Here is a 25,112-nt window from a genome sequence, read left to right on the forward strand (position 1 = left end):
AGCCGAGACCTTGGCATAAAATAATCTTTGTTCCTCCTTCAATCTCCCTTCCCACCCATGGCTACCAACCCCTCCTGGTCCTAACTACATAGGCCCCATCCTGGGCTAGATACCAGGTGATGGTGAATCTGAATCTGTGGCATAATAATTCAGTCTTGGGCTCAGTCATTCCCTTCTGTTTTCCTGTCCCCCACTCCCTACCATTTAGATTCTCTCCATAGTGCAGATCATCTAAGTCCTTTCTTCACATATGGATAGTCAGAAGAGTAGGAGTACTAGCGTAAGTCAAGGGATGAAGCAAATAGCCTGTTTCAGTCAGCTTTGCATCACAGTGACCAAAAGACCCAACCAAACAACTTAGCAGGAAAGTTTATTTTGGCTTGCAATATCAGAGGTTCAGTCCATGGTTGGCCAACTCCTTCACTCTGGGCCTGGTGTAAGGCAGAACACCATGGTGGAAGGGCATGGAGAAGAAAAACACTCAGAACATGGCAACCAGAGTAGGAGGGGTGGGTGGGGGGTACAGGTAAAGAGAGGGCTTAGCTCACCAGGGACAAAATATAAACCCCAAAGGCACACTTCTAGTGATCTACTTTCTCTAGCCACATCCTACCTGCCTACAGTTACTGCCCAGTTAATTTGTATCAGTGGATTAATCCACTGATTAGTTTTCATCTCTTATAATCTAATCATTTCACCTCTCAGAATTTTTACCTGTCTTAGGGGAAATCTCATACCTAAATCATCACTGAGCCCCAGGTCATTGTCATCTGTGGATCTCCAGCAATGGCAGTCACCTGCTGTGGTACCCATGATCACAGTAACTTCCTGTCAAGGGTTGTACTGCTGATGCTCCTTGAGGAGCATCTCATTTCTTTTTTAAAAAGCATTTTTTAAATTTTCATAATCTGGTCCTGTGACCAAACATTTACCAGAAGTTAAATAGAAACGTTTCCCATTATGAGACTGATGGGCGAAAACTTTGTTGGCAGTCATCCTGTAGAAGTGCCGGGTATTGAAATGCCAGCTCCATCTACCCTCCCCTTGCTCGTTCCCATTCTCTATGGTGTCCCCACCAGCTCCACAGTTGCAAGGTGGAACAGATTTCACTGTGTTTTTAGGGAAGCATTGAAATTGCTGTTGAGGAAGTCTGTTACTCTTGAGGAAGTCTGTTACTCTTTTGTCTACTTGTCCTCTGCAGAAAGCCTGTGGGGAGAAAGAAAGGTGAATCAAGAGGTCTGATTCATTCACTTGTCCCTGCCACTAATTAGATACCACCTTTGGGCTAAGTCACCTTTTGCTAGGGTTGTAGTTTTGAAATAATAAGTAACAAGTAAGGTAAAATGGTAAGCTTTTCTACTTGGGTGGTCTGTTTTTCCTCATATGGGCCTCTCTTTCCTTCCCATTTCAGAGAGACCATTCTTTCTTTTTCTTTTTCTTTTTTAAGTCTTTCATCATTCCCCACAAATCATATCAACCTTGAAATATTAAAAATACAATCTTCACTTTCCAGGAAACTCTGTAAAGTTTTTCTTGGTTCTTTATATATATTTGAATTCAGTGGCTAGAAGTATGAAAAATATTTTTTAGATGTCAGAAACTGTTTTTGTTTTGTTAAAGGTGAAGCTTAGACTTCATCAACAAGGAGCAAAGATTGTACTTCTAGGTAGACTTACAGATTCCCAAATGTAGCAGGAAATCGATCCTTGAGGTGATAGCAGATGTCAAATCAATACAATTGATGGAGGCAAAAGTAAGAAATGCTTCCTATCCTCTTCATCTCCAAAATGTTACGGCGACACTGGAAAATTGCTAAAGATTCACTCTTTCCTGGTTTTGCTACCAACCAATGCACAACTTTGATCATAGTCTGGGAGCCCCTATCTGCCAGTTGTCTATAGAGTGAAGAGTGATGGTGGACACTTGACTTTCGTGGCATGGCACAGTCTTTGATGCTGCTAGGTGGGAAAAAAACAAGGCAGTCTTTGTCTCCTGGGTGAGGTCAACTTGGCCCTGGGGAAACTTCAGGGCTGACATTTCAACCTTCACGTCTTATATCTCCAGGTAATAATCTAAGTGAACAAAACAGGCAATTTAGATCTTATATGAATTTACATGATTTCTAAAATGTTGATAACTATTGTGGTTTGAATATGGTTTATTACCTCCAAAATTCATGGTTGAGGCTTGGTTCCTGGTGTAGCAGTGTAGGGAGGTGGGGCCCAGAGGGAGGTATTTGCTTCATGGGGACAGAGACCTCAGGAGTGGATTAATACCTTTCTCACATAGTGAGTTCTCACTTTCTGCCATGAGGTGAAGCAGAATGTGACCCTCGTCAGATGGCAACATCTCATCTTGGTTTTCCCACCTCCAGATCCGTAAAACCTCATTTCTTTATATATCATCTAGTTTTAGTCATTGTGTTGTGTTAAAGCAATAGAAAATACAGTAAGACAACAACTAACTCATATTTTATTTGGTTTTCTTTTTGGTTTCTTTCTCTTTCTTTTTTCCTTTGGTGCTGATGTAACAGAACAAAAACATATATATATATACTTTATTTCTTCCAATTCCCTTGGTAAGTTTTATTTTATTATTTTTAGTTATTTACTTCTCTCCTTTGAAAACTTTTTCCTGATATTTTCCCCCAATCTTTAACAACCTATTTCCCTTACATGGGAGTCTAAATTCTAAATAAAGCCCTCCGAAATGCCTCTCCTCAGCTCAAAAGAATTTGCAGGGGCTGGCCCTAGGAGGTTGAGGTGCCCTTTGATGTGATGAGGAAGGAGGAACTGATTCAGAGGCTCTGAGATGAAGGTGCTCTGGAAGAAGAGGGCTCCCACCCAGTGTGTGTATTTCCTGCCTTTTGTCTCACTCTTTTCCCCCCTCATAAAAGCTGTTTGTGTCTCTAGCACCCCATTGCCTTCCCCTACCCAAGATGGAGATTCTCTATCTTCCCCAGGACCAGCTTTGAATAAACCTGTTTTCCTTCACTGATCTCTGACTCCTGAGATTTGATTGAGTAATGAATGATAGAATCCACAATTCAGGTAACACTGGGCATTGAACCCAAGGACTCTCCACCAATGAGCTACATCCCCAGTCCTTTTGATTTCTTATTTTGTGACAGAGTCTTGCTGTTGCCCAGCCTGGCTTTTTTATTTTATTTTATATTGTTTTTAAAGAGAGAGGGTCTCACTGTGTTGCTCAGACTAGCCTTGAACTCCTGGACTCCAGCCCTCCTCTTGCCTCAGCTTCTTGAGCTGGGACTCCAGGTGTGTGCTACCACACCTGGCTAATTCATATTTTAAAACAACACTTTGGGTCTACAAAACACATCTGACTGACACACTACCATTCTGGGAAGAAAAGAAGTACTAGTTTTTCTAGGATAGTGTCTGAGAGGAAGATACAGAGACTTAGTTTCAAAGAAAATAAAAGAAAGTCTCTTGCTCTTCTGTCGTAGTGGTAAATAGAAGGGATTGAAAGATCATCTTTCACTGTCTTTTCTCCAGACTGCTAGGCCAGAGACCTGACTCCGGGGTACCAATTAAACAGGCCTGGACACTCTCCCCCAAAACCAAGCAGAAAAAGTAATGGTGAAAATTGGGAAAATAATTTAATCAATAGGGCCATATTGCAGGAGGGAAACGAGGTCCAACGTCTCAGCCCTGTCTTTGGGGAGCTGGCAGTGAGACAGTCAGGGACCACCTGGGAGCAAGGGGCCAAGGCATTCCCGGCAATTAACTAGAAGCTTCTTAGCTACTAAAAGCTCAGTATGCACTGTACCCATTCCCTTCAAGCAACTTTATCAGCTTAAGAGACCAGGAGCATCACCAGGGCCAGGAGTCTCACTGTGACTGTTTAAGGACAAACAACATAAAGATAAAATCTGTTGAGAAGCCATCAAGATGGCAAACTACCAGGCCCTTAACTGGTTACTTGCCATGACTTGTTCTTGTTCTCTTCCATGTGTTCTCTCTCTCTCTCTCTCTCTCTCTCTCTCTCTCTCTCTCTCTCTTTTTCTCTCTTTCTCTCTCTCTCTCTCTCTCTAAATTTGGTGGGAGCAGGGTACTGGGGATTGAACCTAGGGGGCACTCGACAACAGAGCCACATCCCCAGCCCTGTTTTGTATTTTATTTAGAGACAGGGTCTCACTGAGTTGCTTAGGCTTAGATCTCACTTTTACTAAGGCTGGTTTTGAACTTGCAATCCTCCTGCCTCAGCCTCTGGAGCCACTGGTGTTATGGGCATGTGCCACTGCATCGGGCCCATGTGTTCTCTTAACAGCTCTCACCCTTATCACAGGGCAGAGATGTTTATGCAGGATGCAGGAATGATAGGAGAGAGGTAATATTTGGCAGGCACTAGGATGAACTGTCGACCACCCTTCCCTCAAGGTTGAAACATTCACCCAGGGGGAAAAAAGAACTTACCTGTGAAAAATATCAAAAGCTACTTTTGATATTTCTAGCCCACCCCTGCCACCCTTTCACATGCATAAAACTCTCTTTTATCTGGAGAGCCAGCCTCACTCTCTCTCTTGGTGGGTGCTGTGTTTCCCTTCTGCTCCAGCAAGAAGTCTCAATAGAATCTTGTTCCATCAATGGATACTTTATCTGATTCTTCTGATGGAGTGCACAAGAACCCACTGAACCCTGTAAACAAACAGGAGCTTTAGGTTCAAACAGAGTGAGAACTGGGGGAGGGGCAATAGATCTGCATAATTAAGCAGTTTTGGTTGAACTGTGGTCTGGTGGGTAATTCTCAGTTCTGGTTGTGCAAAGTGGCTCCAGAGAAGTCTTTATCACTTTGTTACAGAGCCGGGCCTTCTGAGAAACTGAGACATCAGGAAGACCACGCCCCCCCACCTTCAAATCCCTCTTGTAATTAAGTCAGAAAGATTTCAGACATGTTGCTTAGTATAATAGGAATGAGTTTATTGAAAGGGTAGGAAGGGGAAAGGGGACACTCTCAAGGGAGAAAGTGGGTCCTCTCAGAGAGGAGAGAGACAACATGTCTCTCCTGCACTCCAGTTTTATTGGGGATCCTAGAAAAATTTCTAGAGTCCTGCCAAGGCCCACCTCTTGACTTTTGACTGACAGCAGGGTGACATCAGATCTTCAAGTCCCCACTGTCTGGGACAGTGCACAAGTAAATTTACAAGGAATTTGTGAGTGACACGTCTGGGAAAGAGTCTGACTTAGGGAGTGATAGGCCTGGAAATGTATGTGGTACTTTAAACTAATATTATATTTCCTTATTATTCCTCTGTGTCTCCTTTCTACCCATTTCTCATCTCTTCTACCTTAGAGAGATACAATATCTTGAGAAACCTATAATTTAGGGGGCTTTCCTGCATTATCCATTGATAGACTGCATCAGTGTAAGGATCCTGAGAATGAGCAGACCCCACAAACCATATTGAGATCACCAGACTCATGTCATCTCTACCTTCACCCTTGGTCTACCTCTCACAAAGTTTTCTTTGAAAGTAGAGCCAGGAACCCCCCAAACATATTTCCCTCTCAAGATGGCCCACATGGTCCCTTGAACGTGTATTCCTTTCCTTTCTAAATAAAATTCTGTTTCTTTACTGACTGTTGAAGCTCTTTTCCATCCTGTAAGTCGAGGATCCTACTGGTCCTGAGCAAAATTCCTCCCATCTTTGGAAACTCCCTGAGATCCTCTTCCGAGTTATCTCCTCTCTCATGACAACTGATTTTTAGTAAAAGCAGCTTCTCTAAGTCCCTTTTACAGTCTTATGTTTAAAAGGGTATGAATATTTGTATTTTACTGCAATGGTGCTTGGAGCTGATGGCATGAATTATGCTCTTAACATCAAATATTTGCGTTTATATTAGATAATAATGATACTTAGTTGCTAAATATCCTACAGCTAGTCTCAGGGCAAGAACCGTTTGTCTTGGGAGGTAAATGTTGAATGTCCAATGTACCAGGGTCTACACCTCTCTTATCAGAACACTCCTCAGCACCATTTTTTTTTTTTACTTTATAAATTTTTTAAATTGTTTTAATTGGTTATACATGACAGTAGAATACATTTATGCACTTTGATATATCATACATAAATGGGGTATGATTTCTCATTTTTCTGATTGTACATGTTGTAGAATCACATTGGTCATGCAGTCGTAGATGTTCATAAGGTAATAATGTCTGGCCATTTTCTTTTGAGCCTGTATTCATACATGCAACTCACCATTCACAGTACACATGCTGGAGGGTTATGACACCTGAATTAGGCAGGAAAATTAAAAGGGAAGTTGGAAGCCTCAGTAATTAACCACATATCATCTCAGACCTGGGGAAAGCGTAACCAGGCACGTATGCAAAGCTGGGGAAGGGATGGAGTTACTTGCTTCCCTCGAAGCCAGAACTCCAGGCCTTCACATTTGCCTGCAGCATCTGTGTGTTACCTAGATTCTTCTCTCTGCATCACAGCAGTTAGCTGATGAATTAGGATTTGTTGGTAGGCAGGTTAGGATGTTACCGCATAATTAAAGGGGAATTTAGAAGGTTCCAGGCCAGGACCTCAGGCATAACTGTTCTCTTCTAGCTGTGGCTGAGCCTGGACTCTGATTGGCTTCTCCTTAGATCTGATCTGGAAGTAGCTGAATGTGTAATAATTTAAACATTCTCAGTCTTTCCAGTCAGTTTAATTCAGTTCAACTCAACAAATATTAATCAAGTGACTCTTCTGTGGTGACCCAGTCACTATACCTGACCACATCATGCACTGTACATTTGTCAACAGTTTTGGTTGATGGAAGGCAGAGGAGAAGGAGAGAGTGGAGTGGAGAGGGAGACAGACTTGCAGGGGACACGGGAGGTGACTGTAGTGGTGTTGCTCTCAGGGCATGAAGCTCATGAAAGAGGAAGAGTGACTTTGAGAAGGGCTAAACATGCTGACTTTTTTTGTACATTGTAGACAAAAGGAAACTAAGGACAATGTGGGGATGTGGGTGTCCCAGTGCATGCCAGCCTTGTTATTTGATGAGGACCATCATAGTCCATTCTGCTGGTGCCCTGTGCATTTTCCCTTAGCATCAGCATCCCCACAAACAGAATCCTTGCTCCAGGGCCCAGTGGCTGCTTCTGTCTGGCTATCTAAAAGTGCTTAAATAGCTTATCCAATTGTATTCACCTTCCTCCTCTAAGTCTCCTTTCCCTCCTGTCTTTCTTGTACCAACATCTCCCAGTCTCCCCAGTCAGACATCTGCAAGTGTAACAAATAGTTTCTTGATGCTAATGTGTATTTATATCTTGGATGGTGAACTAAATGTCATTTTTTATTTTGTTTGCACAATGACATGGCTGTCCTGTGGGGCCTTAGGTTCAGGCCATAGCCCTCTGGTGTCAGCAAAAGCAGATGGCAGTAGATATTTGTGTCAGCCATCAGGGAGGCTCCGAGTCCTGCAAAGGGCTGCCCCAAGGGGCACTTAGACGTCAGAAAGAAGAAGCTTCTGCCCCCTTCTGGACCTTGCTCTCTTGGGTCTGAGCTTTGAAGAGTGTACTTATGCTTGAGGGCATTACTGGGCTGTACAGGAAAAATAGTTGATGTCACATGGGATTATGTGTGTGTCAGATTTATATTTGAGACTTCTAGGCAGTTTGACATTTGAGAAGAAAAAATAAGCTAACCGGGTTATTGAGCCATGACATCTGCTTGGATTTAATTTGATCTAAGGATTCTAATAATGCTTATAGGATTCTTCCCTAACACAGAAGGAGTTACAGGGCTTTTTGGGTATCCTGCATGTCTTCCACACTTGATACAGGCACGTGGTTTCATTCTCTTGTACCAAAATGTCTTTCACAGTGGTGTCATCCATGCCCATTTCTTCTCAAGTCTGAAACTTCATTTCCCAGTGTCACTTTCCTGTGTGGCTCTGGGCAGAAATCTGGCAATTAAAGACATCCATAGGGTGTTCAGAAGGCAGAAGCATCAGCACGCCTTTTGGCAGTTGTGAACAGCTGCTTGGACATATGAGATGCATATGATTTGCTCCAGCTTCTGGGCAATTTCCTGAGAATCACCAGCTTTGGTATTACAGGCAGCTGGGATTGTTGTCAGCAGCTTTCCTAGAATTCTGTCCTTCCTGACTTTATGAAAGCAGCAGCAGCAGTTCTCATATTGCTTACCCCAACCCTCCTAATCTTGTGTAAGCTTCTAAGTCTAAGTATTAGAACCCTTTCTCTTTGGCATGTAGGAGTGTATCTCTTTTCCTGAGACAAGCTTGACTGATGTTACACTGCTGCAGTCTCCTCTCTCCTCTCTTGAGTTGATGGTCAACCACTAAGACTGAGAAGACTTAGCAAATTTATTAGTATAGTGGACCAGGAAGCTTCCGGGTTAAGTCCTCCAGCTCTGTGACCAGAGACTTTCACTGAACAATTACAGTCATTCATGATGCAGCAGTTCAAATAAGGTCATTTTTTTATTCCCTCTTCTCTATGACCTTGTTTGCCAGGGATCAGCATGATTGAGGCACTTTATTTAAGAAGAAGTAGTGGCCAATGCATGGTCTGATTGTAATTCAAGATTATTGCAATGAGTGACACTGAATGAAAGAGACAGATGTCCCCTCTTAGTCTCTGGGCCATATGGGGACTACTTCCTCAAGAAAACAAATGACAGTATATATATGTCATACAAGGAACTCTATCCATTATCACGAACTCACATTTCCTGTGCTTTCAGCACAACATGGAGCTAATAAGCTTTTAAGGAAGTTGGCTGTCAAGACCAAAGGAAACTAAGGACAATGTGGGGATGTGGATGTCTCAGGGCATGCCAGCCTTGTTATATGATGAGGACCATTGCAGCCCACTCTGCGGGTGCCCCATCCACTTTTCCTTAGCACCCAGCATTCCCACAGACAGAAGCATAAGGCAAGCACTTGTAACTGTGCCCAACCGTTACAAGTTGGGCTGGTCAGGGGACATCCTCCCAGCAATGCCAAGGGAGTCCTCAACCAATGATCATTAGGAGTGGGTGTATAAATATCCCCATGTGAAAACAGTAAGGTGGGTCTAAAAAATTAAAAATAAGATTACCATATGATCCAGCATTATTGCTTTGGTTATATACCCCAAAGAATTAAAAGCAGAGTCTCAAAGGGATATTTGTACACCCATGTTCTTACCAGCATTATTCATAATAGATAAAACATGGAAGCAACTCATGTGTTCATTAATGAATGAATAGATGAGCAAAATATGCTTTATACATACAATGGGATATTATTTATTCTTAAAGAGGAAGGAAATTCTTTAATATAGAGAAACAAAGATGACACTTGAGGACTTCCTATTAAGTAAAATATGCCAGTCACAAAACAACAAATGCTGTCTGATTCCACATATGTGAGGTAGTTAGACTAGTCTTCACCCATCATTGGGAACAACTCCAGGGCATGTTGAATTTCTGATGCATATTTTATGAGAGGTACTCAGGGGACATGGTAGCTAGGGTTATCAGATTTAGCAGACAGAAACCAGAAAACCCAGCAAATTTTGAATTTCAGATTCATGATGAATATTTTCTATTGTATTCCATTTCTTTAAAAACAAATGAGGTAAGAGAAGAAGACAAACCAGAAACTGGGAAAAATATTTGTAATACAGACATTTGATAAAGAATTTGCATATAAAGAATACAAAGAATTCTTAAAACTTGACAATAAGAAAACAAACAGTCCAACTAAAAATGGGCCAAAATAGAAATCTCACTAAAGATGCAGATGGCAAATAAGCATACAAAAAGATGACACACATTGTATATCATCGAGGAAATGCAAATTAAACAACAATGAGATGTTATAACACACCTAGTAGAATGGTCAAAATCAAGAGCACTGAGAACACCAAATGCTGGCAAGGCTGTGGGGCAGCAGGAATTTGAGTCACTGCTAACAGGAAAGCAAAACTCACAACACTCTGAATGACAGTTTGGCTATTTTCTCCAGAACTAAACATACTCTTACCACCTAATCCAGCAATTATAGTCCTTGGTATTTATCCAAAGGAGTTAAAAATTTATGTCCACTCATAAACCTACACATGGATGTTTCTTTATAATTGCCAAGATATGGCAGCAGCCAAGATATCTTTCAGTCGGTGAGTGGATAAATAAACTGGAACATCCAATCAGCAGAATGTTCTCCAGTGCTAAAAAGGAGTAAGCTATTAAGCCATGAGAACACATGTAGGAAACTTAAATTCATATTACTAAGGGAAAGAAGTCAAACTGAAAATGATACCTACTGTAATGGAGGGATGAATTGGAAGTGCACAGAGGACTTTTAGGATAATGAAAACACTCTGTGAAATACTATAATGATGGGTACATGACAATTTACATTTGTTGAAACCACAGAATGTGTAACACCGAGAGTGAATCTAGGCGCTGGAGTTGTAGCTCAGTGGTAGAGCATGTATAAGGCACTGGCTTTGATATTCAACACTGCATATAAATAAATAAAATAAAGGTCCATCAACAACTAAAAATATATTTTTAAAAAGAGTGAACCTAATGTAAACTCTGGGCTTTTACTGATCATGATGTGGAATTATACTAGAGATTTTGAGAATGTGGGAAACTATACTTGTGTGGGGGTCTAGGCATATGGGAAATCTCTATATAAATTTCAATATAGAGAAACAAGGATGAAACTTGAGGACTTCCTATTAAGTAAATTTCTGTATGAAATATAGAAATTCTCTAAATTTTGTTATGAAACTGAAACTGCTCTTTAGGAAAAAAACACTTTATTTTTAAAAAATGCATGGAACATATTTTTAAAAAGCGAATTGAGTCCTACTACATAAGTTTTATGCCCTTTTAATGACCAGTACCTACAATTTGAAAACACTACTCCAAAGCTACTTTTAGTGGAGAACATACTTCAAATATTTACTATATAAGGCATACCTGGGAATAGTTAAAAGTTTTACAAACATTAAATTCTCCAAAAGTGGTATGACGTAGGGGTGAGTGAAAGGAAAGGAGATCATATCCACAAGTTTTAGGGTTCAAGGGCTCCATACCTGAGGATTTAAATTTCAGAAAGAGAAGAAAAGTGAAAGTAAAAGATAAACAGTACAGACAGGAAATAGATCAAAATGCTAATAACATCCTCTGATGAATTCTGCTGAAAAACAATTGGATACATACTGAGTCAGGGGACCTAGATGCATATTAACTCCAAGATGGTAATTTCACCAGCACAATGCGAACAACATACTCTTTAAAAAAATCATTCCATGTTATTTAATTTTAATGACAAAGTAATGCATAATTGCAATTTTGTCATAAAATTTAAAATTCTGCAGAAGAAAGGTGCTCTTAATACTATTTCACCTCTCTAATCCCCGTGACCTTTTTTTTTGGTAGGAGGTGTACTGGGATTAAATTCAGGAGCCCTCAACCACTGAGCCACATCCCCAGCCCTATTTTGTATTTTATTTAGAGACAGGGTCTAACTGAGTTGCTTAGTGCCTCGCTTTTGCTGAGGCTGGCTTTGAACTCATGACCCTCCTGCCTCAGCCTCTCAAGCTGGGATTATAGCCCTGTGCCACCACACCTGGCTCCTTGTGACCTTTTAAGAACTCTTGATTGTGAGCACACCTCCGGACCTCTCCTAATGCATATACATTCAGTTGGAAATGCAAATGTCCACAAACACGTAGAAATATCTTAAAAATGTAACTGGTATTATATATAATGGGAGGTTTTGTTCTGCAACTTACTTTTTACTTAATAATATGCCATAGTGATTTTTCTGCTTTAGTACATTTAAATGTATCTTATTCTTTCTAAGGTAATCATTGGTATATTTTGATTTAGGTATACCATTTTAGAAGTTTGTTCTTATATGTTCCCTCTGTATTTTGCTCCTATTTCTCCTTTTAAGCCTTTTTTAGAGTTATTTGAGTATTTTTAAAATTTGCATTTTAACTTATTGTGATTTCGATTATAACCCTATGCATAATTTTTAGCGGTTGCTCTAGAGATTAAAAAATACATCACTGCACTCTCTACTTAAAATCATTATTTTAGCATCTTAGTTGAAATATAGAAAGCTTCCCACCTCCTAGCACCCCTTATCTTCTCTACTTTATACTATAGTTATCATATATTACTAGTACATACACGGAAGATCCCATCAGTGTTGTGATTTATGTTTCCAACTATCAAATATACTTTAAAGAACTCAAGAGAAGAATAGATGATGGTACTTACCCAGTGTTTATCATTTTTAGCTGCTCTCACTGTGTTCAGTGTTCTGAGTCTTCCTGTATCATTTTTCTTTTGTTGGAAGGACTTCATTTTGCAGTTTTCCTAGGGCAGGTCAGCTGGCACTGAAGTCTTGGTTTTCTTAGAAGAGGATGTCTTTATTTCACCTTTGTTCCTGAAGGATATTTCTGCTGAACATAGACTTCTGGGTTGACAGGTCTTTTTTTTCACACTTTAAAAACGCTGTGTCAGTTTCTCAGCTCCAGAGTTTCTGATGAGAAATCTATGCACTTGAGTGGGGCCCCGTAGATATGTTCTGTTTTCTTCTGACTGCTTTCAAGATGGCTTTCGATGTCTTTAGTCTGTAGCAGCAGGATTTTGATGTGCCTGGGTGTAAGCTTGTGCTTTTTGCTTGTTTTCTTATTGCAAGGTCTCTCAGCTTCCTGAATCTGTAAGTTTATGTCTTTGGTGAAACTTGGGAAGTTTTAGCCACTATTTGTTTAAAATTAGATTTAGGCTTTTTGTTTGTTTGTTTTCCTCCATCACCTTTCTCATTTCTTCCTGAAAATATCTTCAAGTTCACTCTTTGCTCAGTCATTACCAGTGAGTTATAAAATTTCAGCTACATTGTTCTAAGTTCTAGAGCCTTGGATATGTTTTGTCTCATAGGACAAAGATCTCCCTCCCCTTTCAAACTCACCTATGTTCTTTCAAAATCTTCTAAACTATTAGCATGCCTTTATTTTTCCATTGTCATTTTAGAACAATTTAATCGAACTTCCTGAAAATCCTGGTAGGGCTTCAGTTGGGATTGCATTGAGTTGACAGACTGATGAGAAGGTCAGTTGACAGCTTTACAATGCTGAGCTTTCTCCTCCAGATACACAAATACCTGCTTACATTCACCTTTTGTTCTGTATCTTTCAAAAAAGTATTTTATTTTTTCCTGTAAATATTTTGTACATTTTTTGTCAAGTTTATTCTAAATATTTTACATATGTTTACTGATGTTGTCTATTGGATGCCAGTTTTCAAAGACTATGTTCAAATCCTTTCCTATACTTATGGGTTTGCCTTTATTTTCCTGTAGCTCTATATATCATTTTAATCCTATGTAAGAGGATGTCAAGATTGAAATTTTGATGAAAACAATAAGACACTATATGGATGGAAAATTCTAAAGGCAGATCATTATATGAAAATATCAAAGCAAATGTTTAAGAATCTGTTCAATGACTTTAAAAACCTCTCACCCGGCTTAAGGACATAAAAAAAGAACCAGGGTATGAAAAGCGACATAATCCATTTGAAGAGGTTTCTGTGGAAAGAAATGGTCCCTTGCTGTTAATACCTGCCCCACCAAGAACGTTGGGAAAGAGGAGCTGAGTATTTCAGTTTTCTTTAATTTAAAAAGTGATTACCTTCTCCTGAAGTCCCAGATTTTCAAACTTCCTATCATATCCCCATCCCCCTCAAAGGACTTTAAAAAAGAATTTCCAAGTAATCTATGTAAAGGACATTAAAGGACAACAGCTCCACTCCCAAAGTTTCATTTGGGGATCAGGAATGGAGAGAAGGTAAACTATTTTTTTTTCTTCTTCTTCTTTTTCTTTGCAGATAAGAACCCAGGGCCTTGCACATGTAGGCAAGTGCCCTACCACTAAACTGTACCCCCAGCCCATAGGCAAACATTTTGATGTTTTTGTCTTGAGTCCTAATTTGCTCACTACTGCATCAAGATAGTTGAATGCATGGAAATGTCAGTTTCTCCTTGTCAAAGTGTGATGGCATAGGTGTTTGAATCAAATCATTGACTTGATTTAGGTCAGCAGGGGCTTCTGACCAGATCATAGGAAACCAACTTCCTGTACCCAGCTAGGAACTCTAGGAGCTGAAACATTTATAATCCTGTTGAGGCAGAAACAAAAAATGCAGAGTATTTATCTTTCTTGAACCTTTGACAAATAAAGTCTATGGTTGGAAAGAAGGCTTATTGCCTGCCACAGGAGCATTAGGGAGATCTGTGAGAAACAGCACAGAGAGAGTCCAGCTTCCTTTCTCCCCCCTAAATAACTTTCCCCTCAAGCTTCCTCATTGCCTGAGACAGCTTCTGAATATTAGAATCAAGAAATCCCCCACACTCTGGAACTTTGAGGTTACATTAGAGCCTGCAGTCAAAGTATGAGAGTGAATGGAATGATTCCTGCATTCATTAAGGTTATGGGTTAGAGAAGGAAGAGTTGGAAAAGAAAACAGGGAAAGAAACAGATGAGCTGCTAATGAATCAAGCTTCTCAGTTAACTAGTCATTTGACTCTTATTTCCGTGGCATATCTGCTGATTTATCCAAGAATCCATCAGAAATGATCAGTTTGGTCCTTATTTCCTTATATTTGGTTGAGTGTGGACAGACCAGGGAATCGAAGGCACTGGTGGGTGGCCAGAGGCCTAGAGAGAAATGAGTGAAAACATGGACCCACAGAAGTGATAGGTACATTTTAGAAAAGCACCCGGGATAGCTAACTGGCTTGAAAGTGTGTAGTTTCTCACTTTGATTCACAGGTTGTCAAATTTTCAGAAATATTTCTGTGCCACATAACTAAAAAAATCCTGCAGAAAGACTCAAGAAAACTTAAGGAAAAAAATATGAAAAGGATTGGTTTTTTGTTTTGTTTTGTTTTCATACTCCATTTTAGCTGAGGAGACATGAGAATTTTGCTCATGTGAACTCCAAAGCAAGCTAGTTGGGAAGAAACTAATTGTATTAGACATTTGTTATTCAGAGTCATGAGCCTAAATGTCAGGAGAACTTTCAATCCCAGAAGACCAAGGAAAATGAAGGAAAGAGGCAGAAAAAAACAGAACAACTGCTTGTATTGAAATATGCCTTTTTAAATTTATGCACACCTGTTCATTCACTGCATTCAGTGTTAAACCTACCCCATTATGTCAGTGCCAAAATCGGGTCCAGCCTGTGGGTCCCTGTTATACTTAGTCCATTTTGTGCTGGTATCACAGAATACTATAGACTGAACAATTTATTAAGAACAGAAATTATTTCTCATAGCTCTGGCTGGGAAGTCTAGGATCAAGGTACTTGTAGGTTTCTTCTCTGGTTCCAGGATAGCACCTTGATTCTACAATGAGAGGCCCGGAGAGAAGTGCTGGGTCTTTGCATGACAGAAGTGGAAAGAGGCAATCCCACTCCTGCCAGAAATTCTTGTAGTGACATTAATCCATTCCTGAGGACCGAGCCCTCCATACCAAAACACTGACCCCACCTGCTAACACTGTTGTATTAGAGATTACTTTTCTAAGGAAAGAATTGGTGGCGGGTGGGCGGGGGGAGGGTCACATTCAGATCAGAGTAGTCATGTTCTGTTGAGCCTGTGTTGTACTCTCCCAAAACTATGGCCTCTTTCAGGGTCACGATTCTGCACCCCCTTGGGAGTCTGATTCACCCTGGGACAGGCTTGGTTAACTCAGGAATCCAAATCTGATCTTGAGCAGGAAAGTGATGTGCAAGATCTTCTCTCCTGGGTTATACCAAGAAGGGAAAGTCAACAGCGACACAGAGATAAGCCTAACAACATTAAAATGACCATTTATCTATTTTATCATCTATCTATTGATCTATCATCTATCAATCATCATCTACCTATCTATCATCTATCAAGACAGAGCAGAGAAACAGATTTATTTGAAGGCTTGACTTACACAATTGTGGAGGCTGGCAAGTTCAGATCTACTGAAGAGTTCAGCAGGTTGGAGACCAAAGTAAGAGGAGGTGATGTTGTAGTTGAGTCTAAAGACAGCCTGATGTCTGAATTCCCTCTTTCTTGAGGTACTTGATTCTGTTCTCTCTTGGATGAGTCTCACCCACAGTATGAAGATAATCTGCTTTACTTAGAATCTACTGACTTCAATGTTAATCTCATCTGAAAACTACTTTCACAGTAATATCTAGGCTTGTGTTTGATCAAATACCTGGGTACCATGACGCACATAATTCACCTGAAAACCATGGCTCATATATTTTGTATTTCTATAGGAGGGGTGGTATGATACCATCATGGCAGGATTCTAAAATGTTGTGTGCTTTTTTTTTTTTTTGGTTCTAAATAGTTATACAGGACAGTAGGATGCATTTTGACACCCAAAAAACTTCTCATTCTTCTGTTTGTACATGATGTAGAATCACACCAGTGGTGTAGTCATATATGCGCATGGGGTAATAATGCTCCATTCATTCTACTATCCTTCTTACCCCCAACACCCCTCCCCTCCCTTCACTCCCCTCTGCCATATCCAAAGTATCTCTATTCTTCCCTAGGTGCTTCCCTTATTGTGAATTAGCATTTGCATATCAGAGAAAACATCTGGCCTTTGGTTTGGAGGATTAGCTTATTTTGCTTAGCATGATATTCTCCAGCTCCAACCATTTTCTGGCAAATGCCATAATCTTATTCTTTATGGCTGAATAACATTCTATTGTGTCTATATACCAGAGTTTCTTAATCCATTCATCTGTTGAAGGGCACCTAAGTTGGTTCTATAGTTTAGCTATTGTGAGTTGAGCTGCTATAAACATTATGTGGCTGCATCACTGTAATATGCTGATTTTAAGTCCTTTGGGTATAAACTAAGGAGTGGGATAGCTGGGTCAAATGGTGACTCCATTCCAAGTTTTCTGAGTAATCTCTATAGTGGTTGCACCAATTTGCCATCCCACCAGCAATGTATGAGAGTACCCCTTTTCACCACATCCTTGCCAACATTAATTGTTGCTTGTATTTTTGATAATTTCCATTCTGACTGGAGTGAGATGAAATCTTAGAGTAGTTTTGATTTGCATTTCTCTAATTTCTAGAGATGTTGAACATTTTTTCATATATTTTTGACCATTCGTATTTCTTGGTTTGTTGTGTGCTGTTTTGATTGCAAAGAACACTCTCACTGGGCTGGAACTCACCCTGGAACCAAGGCAGTTCTCAGGCTTGATGAATCTGTTGCCCACTTTTACAGCTGCACTATCCTCTACCTCACGGTGGGAATGTCCCTTTGGTAGCAGGTGAGCAATAGAGCAAAGCCACAGGGAAAAGCAGATATGGAGTTCTCTTGTGCAATGGCTCTTGACCAGAGAAGTCTGTAACAAATACCTGAGAAGCTAAATGAATTTATTTAAATAAATAGTGAGGTGCTCAGGACTCTTTCGAAACTTCCTGAATCACAGCCATGCCTATTTCTTGATGATTCAACTCCCAATACAAGAAGATTATATTTGGACAAAAAAGACATTTTATTCAGGGACTGAAACATTTATACTTTTATGTAAGACTGCCTTCAATTATAGGACTATAGGAAAGACAGAGGGGGTGCCATCAATCATTAAAATTTTAACCAATCATGGTAGTGCATGCCTGTAATCCCAGCAGCTTGGGAGGCTGAGACAGGAGGATTGCAAGTTCAAAGCCAGCCTCAGCAAAAGCAAGGTGCTAAGAAACTCAGTGAGACCCTGTCTCTAAATAAAATACAAAAATAAGGTTGAGGATATGATTGAGTGGCTGAGTGCCCTTGAATTCAATCCCTGGTATCATCCCAAATAATAATAATAATAATAATAATAATAATAATAATAATAATAATAATAATAATTTCAAAGAAAGAATTACATTGATGAATAAAACCAACATAAGAATGGAAGATAACAACAAAAAATTAATTTATGATGCAACCAGATTCAGATGTAGATAGTCCTTTTACTATGTATACCTAAATTCTACTTTCTTGGATAACTGTCAGCATCAATAATATGGACTAGTTAAGCCTGAGTAATATGAGTGTTGCAGACAGTAAGCCATATCATACTACGTGAATGTTATAGTTTCAGGGCTAACAAAAATCTCAGTGCATCAGTAAAAGATTATTTGATTTTTACAGACTTATATAACCTCCCAGAAGTTGGGCAACTTAAGCTCCTAAATTGTTGCTGCTAAATAATGAATGAAGAGGAACTGATGCTTCTAGAAGAGTCTGGAACTCTTTTTATGTGAGGGAAGCTGAGAATACCATCTCAAAAAAAGGGGGAGGGAGAAGGCATACACTACACAAGTATAATATACTATCTAGACATCCCAGTCCTCACTATTTCATGAAAAGCACTTGGTTTCACATATGTTGGAGATGTAAGGGCCAGAGGATAGAGGGGGAAAAGAAAAAGAGAAAAAAAAAATCTCGAAGGAAGAAATCAGGATTGTTAATTGTTTTGGTTGGAGATCAGTATCTTTCCTGCTTCCCTTCTCATCCAATAAGTGGGGGTTGTCTGTTGTTAGCTGGTATCTCCACCCTCAGATGGTGAAGGTAACCAGGATGGGAAGGCTGATCTTGGTGCAGGGCACCTAGAAGGAGGTGTGGCACCTTCCAGTCCATGGAGAGAGACTGCACCTCAAGGGTCTCTTCTTGGGTCTGTTCATATGACTTGAGCACCCGTTCCTATCTCCCTATCTTGCCTGATGATGTCCCAGTTCCTGGTCTCTCCGTTAGTCTCCAAACTGTTGCACCCTTTCCCTCTCCTTTAATAGTTCCCAGTTAAAGGACCTCTCTCACTGAGGCTCCCGTGGGGCAGTACCCCAGTCACACTGCACCCCAGTCACACTGAGAGCAGAGCTGTTTGTGTTGGGCAGTTACTCTGCTGGGTATGGGCTGCTGGGAGAGGGGGAGTTGGAAACTGGGAACCTGACCAACTGGAGTTCCAATCTGGAAACTGCCCCCACCAAAGATGGCAAGAAAGGTGACCCAAGATGGAGGCAGCCGCTTCCAGCGCTAGGGTGTCAGGTCTGCTGGGGGGAGCCAGGCGATGGCATTGTGTGATGTGTTCAGAGATAAGCTCTGTGGGGTGCAGTGTTGCTGCTTTTGGCTGTCTTCAGAGCCTGTGGGATGTCCCCAGGTGCAGGCAGACTGCTGTGCATAAGGGACTATGGCAGTAGCTGCTGAGTTGCCAGATGGAGGTGACCAGGGAGCCCCATGTTGGTAGATGGGGGTCCACAGGGGATGGCGGCCAGAGTTCCAGCTGATTGTTCTGCATGGGAGTGGAGCAGTGCCTGGGAGTTCTGGGCCAGTGCTGGATGTGGTGATCCTGCTAAAGCAATCTCGAGCCCTGTGTGGGCTAGTAGTAGTCAGGAGTTGGGTGTCAGGAGTTGGGAGTCCTGCTCTAATGCTGAGGCCCGGAGCCCTGCTGCAGGCACAGTACTGGTGATTTCCATGCAAGAGCAGCTGTGTAGGGGTACTCTATCACTCTCAGAGAAGCAGTATTCCCACTAGTTGAGACCCAGGTCACTGAGCTACACGAATGCTGGCTCCCTCTGGTCTATCATCTTGGATCCTCCTCCATGCAAAACAATTTTAAGTTCAACCCTTGCCCTGGCCTAGGCTTTATGCCTTCTATCTTGCTTGCTCATGGATCCCTTGCTCTGGAAGAAACCAGACGACACACCACAAGAACACTTGAGCAGTTGTGTGTAGGAGTTTTTGTGGCAAGGAACTGGGGTGGTTCTGCTCACAGCAGCATCTACTTGACAGCCATGTACTGAGCCAGGTCCTTGTAAGCTGATTCTCCAGCCCTAGTCAAGATCCTGACTGTGACCTCAGGATAGACTATGAACCAGAACTACCCAGGTAAGTCCCTCCCAAATTCCTGACCAATGGAATCTGTGAGACAATGTTTTAAACCCCTAAGTTTTGGGGTAATATGTTATGCAGCAATAGAGAACCAAAGCATACCATAAAATCTTTGATTGCTAACTCTATTATTTGGGCTATCTTGAACTTTCTTTTTTGTTGTCTGTGTGTGACACTTTCCTGTTTCTTTGCATGTCTAGTAATTTTTAAATTCTATACTGGGTCTTGCAGATGAAAGACTCTGGATTTCATTATCTTCCTCTGAAAAATCTTTGTCTCAGCAGGAAGTTCAATTACTGGCTGGTCATCTTGAACTTGTGTAAATTTGTTTTTTACTTGGTTAGGGTAATTCATTAGAAAACCCAAATGATTTCCCAACCACCTGTAAAGTGGCAGGACGCCAGCTGCAGAGACTAACTTTCCTGCAGATATTGTTGAGGCTTCATTTTAGACCTCACATAAGGGTCACAGTGAGGATGAATGCTGGCAAAGCCACGCTGGTTGGTGGGAAACCGAAACCATGAGACCCTTTTTTATGTAACTGGGACTTTTCATTTTCATGCTTATGTTTCTGACAGGAGGAATGAGTATGTTAAATGCCAAACAAATTAAATTTCAGATGGCTAGAAGATAACAGGTAGTTCATGCATTGGAGGCTGTTCTACTACCCCTCAGCATATCAAGGACAAAGTAGAAGGCTGTTCTTCTATCTCAGCATATTGTGGACAAACCTGATAACGGACAACAATCATCCTTTGAAAGGTCATGAGAATTTTATTTTTTTAATTTTTTTATTGGTTGTTCACAACATTACAAAGCTCTTGACATATCATATTTCATACATTAGATTGAAGTGGGTTATGAACTCCCAATTTTACCCCAAATGCAGATTGCAGAATCACATCGGTTGGTCATGAGAATTTTAGGCACCACATTGATTATATCAACTAGAACCCAAGCCCATATTTCCAGCCTCTTAGAAAATCTAATCATTATGCTTATTTCACAAAGTTCGCCACATGTAGTCTCATTTTTACATTTAGGAAAGCTAAAACATATAAAAATATATTCTCTTTTTATAAACTCTTACTTTACATAGGGATATATGATGAGCATAGTTAATATTGGTGGAAAGTGGATTGATGTTTAGAACTCACTTTCTATTGAGAAAGATTATAAAGATATGAGAAGTAGTGCACCTTCACTGAGAAACAAAGAAACTCTTTGAGAAAGCAGCTTAACCAGTTTTATGAGAATAAATTTAGGAATTAATTAAAATAGCTTTATAAGACACAGTTTTAGAATACTGTTAGAAATATTATTTTATTTAGATTCTTAAGTTTAGAAATTCTTAAGTTTTTAGTTGTATAGGTTTCTGATATGTTTTAAGAATGATTCATAAACTTTAGGATATTTTAAATATAAGATTTAAAGGGACTTTTTTAGATGAGAATTTTAGATTAGAAATAAAGTACAAGTGTACTTTAGGTTAATGATTGGTTAGGAAATTTAGAGTCTGGTTACATAGTTTGGCATTAGTTAATAATAAAATAACATATCTTGGGAAAAATAGTAAATCTTGGGAAAATCTGAAAAATGTAAATTAGTGATGTATTTTATTAATGATTCTGTACTTTTAATAATTATATAACTGAAGGACATATCCTGGAAAAATGTAAATTAATGTTACATTTTTTGTACCCCCAATCATGGTTAAGGAAATGTCATGTCTTGGCAAAGTTTTAAATTATATAATCAATGACGTATTCTGAATCTATAATGATGAGAAAAATTGTAATAAAAGATGACCCAGAGAAAGCTGCATTAGCTCTCTCTCTGGAGATTGCTCGAACGGAACGACTCCTGTCTCATCTTTTCGCCGACGCCACTCATCCTTCAGGACTCCCTGGACCCCGCTAGAGCAGGACCCCGGCACCACCCCAGTGTTCTTTTGGATAGCAGCTTCTGGGTGACATGGCCTATGGTAAAACCAGTAGATCTTATAGTCATGAGCACATGGTCACCACATCGTTGACATAAAAGTCTTCTTTGGAGCATCTGTGGGAAGGGGACTCCATATTGGTAAATCAGATCCTCTATGAGGGCTTGATTAATATTGTTGGTTTGGGCACTGTGAGCAGGAAAGAGAAACATCATACCCAGAATGCGTGTCAGTCACCATCAGGATGAATTCCTAATGGAAATGGTCTAATGTGTTCAGTTTGCTGCCAAATGGCTGGCTGGTTTTCCCAAGAGAAATAAGAGAAGTCAGAAGACAGTGAAAAGGTATTTTCAAGGAGACAAAAGACAATAACTTCCAACCTAGCAGAATATAATTCCAGAATGAAGGGACTTGAACCAAGCCTCAAAAAGATAGAAATTATTTAGCACACGCTCTTTGTCTTTAGTAGAGTTATTTCCAAATTCAACAACAAGAACAAGTAGAAGGTCCATATGCTCAGAAATTAGGGCATACATTTCTAATAGCTCATGTCAAAGTACAATTCATAATGGGAATTTTTAAATATTTGAAATTGAGTGATAATAAAAATAGTACTTTTATCAAAACCTGAAGGTTGAAGCTTCTTAAAGAGACATTTATTAGTTTTGAATGAATTATTCATAAAGAACAGCTGAAAAATCAATGAACTAAGCATCCATTTTAAGAAATTAGAAAAAACAACAGAAAAATAAACTCAAAGAAAGTAGATGAAAGAAAAGAATAAATAAAAGAGATTTATGAAATAAGAATGAGCATAATGAGGGGAACAAAAAAGCCAGACTGGCTCTCTGAGAAGGCTATTAAGACAATTAAATGACTGTCACTACCGATAAAGACAAAAGAGAAGATGCAAATAACCAATATTTGGGATGCAAACAAGTATGTCTACTGATCCTGCAGATAATAAAAGAATATTTTAATTAATTTATGCTAATAAAGTGAAAATTTTAGATGAAGTTTCTAAGCAAACTACAACCCACCAAAATTTATATGAGAAGAAATTTTAAAAGAATTAAATTTAAAAATAATTCTCTTTACAATTTTTTTCTTAGCATCAGGGATTGAACCTGGGATACTCTACGAGTGAACTGTATACCCAGCCCTTTTTTGCTTTTATTTTGAGGCAGGGTCTCACTGAATTGCCCAGGCTGCCCTGGAACTGCTTTAGCCTCCTAAGTAGCTCACCATACCATACGGTGTGTGCCTGGCTCACCATACTAGTTTTTACAGATAAAATCCTATAAAGGAAACATCAGGCATGCAAAATTTACCAAACCTTTATGAAAGAAATGATGCCAGTCTTAAACAGACTGATCAGGGAATAATCAGGAAACACTTTTCAACCTATTTCATGAGGCCAGCGTAGCTTTTATTTCAGAATTTGACAAGGTCATGTTTACTCTCATAAACATAGATGTAAAATCCTTTTTAAAAATCAGGAAACTAAGTCCAGCAATATATTTTAAAATAGTATATTATAAGCAAATTCAGTTTACACAAAGAAGTAAATCAGTATAATTCACTATAAAACATAATAAAGGAAAAACATTATCTCAATAGATGCAGAAAAGGACAAAAGCCATATCTCAATAGGTATAATAAAGGATATCTTGCAATCAAATACATTTATCTCTGCAGCAAAACATACGAGTATTCTCGTGGAATAGGATAGAGACTATAAATAACCTTGCATCTGTTCATGTCAAGTGTTGCTGCCAAATGAGGAAAAAAAAAACCACACTTCCTTTTTTGGTTTCACAGTAGTGGATAAGGGATTATCAGCTTGTATCAAAACATTTTACAAAGATAGCCAATTGCAGATTCATAGAAATATCCACTTGAAAATGAAACCACAATGTGAAATTCTTCATTTATAATGGAAAGTATGTACCTTGATCAGCTTACTATCTTGTTAGAGACAAATCAATGTGGGGAGCTAGTTATAATCATAAGGTTTTTTTGGTGATCCTGGAATCAGATCTTAATAGCTCATATTGTTAAAGGTGATAACCACCTGTGTCTTTTGTGACAATAAGAATAACACTGTCCCCCAAGGAAACTGATCTCCATTGACCCACAGCCTGGACGTTGATGATCCTGGCTGAGGGCACCTCTGAGACATGCCACCAACTCACATGATAATCTCAATATTAGTTCTGGTGAAGGCCAGAGTGTAAATGGAGCAATAGGAAGGATTCATTTACACTTTTGACATAATAATGCAAATCTGGTCACAGCTCTTCTCTACTTAAAGTGAAGCCACCACAGTGGCTGGAAGGCCACCACCTCCCTCACACACTGGCTTTCTTTTCATTTAGTCTTTCATTTGAAAAAAAAATCTTTAAAATTCTGCTTAATAGCTTAAAATATTTTATGGCCATTCTTAATTTTATTGCTATTGAGTTAATAGTAATTTAAGGGAAACTCTTCTTAGAAGACAACCAACATTGTCCCTTGGGTCTACACTGCTTGCTACTTTTTTAACTTTTTCCGTTCATAATCTAAAAACCCAAATACTCCCTCCTTTTTCATTTTTCCCCTTTTATATTGTTTTAATGCTTTATTTGCTTTTAGGTGTTACTGATTTCAAAATTTATAGCAAAATCAATTACTTTTTTGAGAGCATTTGGAAATTATTTTGCATTCTTTTCAATAAAACTGACTATACCAAAGTCTTTTTTTTTTCTTTTTAAAGAGAGAGTGAGAGAGAGAGAGAGAGAATTTTTAATATTTATTTTTTAGTTCTCGGTGGACACAACATCTTTGTTGGTATGTGGTGCTGAGGATCGAACCCGGGCCGCACGCACGCCAGGCGAGCACTACCGCTTGAGCCACATCCCCAGCCCTATTTTTTTTTTTTATCTAATTACAACTTTTAGTATCTTAAGATGCTTCTTTGAACCTCTTTGACATAAAGAATGTTGGCTGCCAAAGTTCTAAGTTTAGGCAATGTGAAAAACTCTGTTGTCTTCCTGCCTAAATGAAAACTAGAAAACTAGATGTGTCAGGTCACTTTTAAGTCACAAATTCCCATTCAGTCTTCAGAGGAAGATACCACCCACCTCCTTCTCAACTGCTATTGAGAGGTGAGAAATCCAGAGCTAGACTTGCGGACTTGCTCCTTTGAACATACTCACATTTTTCTGCTTGTGTATGTGCCAATTTATTTTTC

The 25,112-nt window shown here is 39.6% G+C and overlaps 1 long non-coding RNA gene across 1 annotated transcript; it reads right to left on the reverse strand.

Moving 5' to 3' along the window:
* Positions 1-357: 357 nt before the first annotated feature.
* Positions 358-4,458, reverse strand: LOC120886604 (uncharacterized). The gene is made up of 2 exons (XR_005729665.2): positions 1,677-4,458; positions 358-1,206 (listed from the first exon to the last, which is right to left on the reverse strand). It is a non-coding gene; the product is annotated as an uncharacterized LOC120886604 (long non-coding RNA).
* Between the last annotated feature and the right edge of the window lie 20,654 nt (positions 4,459-25,112).

Source organism: Ictidomys tridecemlineatus, chromosome 5 (genome assembly GCF_052094955.1).
Source record: "Ictidomys tridecemlineatus isolate mIctTri1 chromosome 5, mIctTri1.hap1, whole genome shotgun sequence".
NCBI classification, from domain to species: domain Eukaryota; kingdom Metazoa; phylum Chordata; class Mammalia; order Rodentia; family Sciuridae; genus Ictidomys; species Ictidomys tridecemlineatus.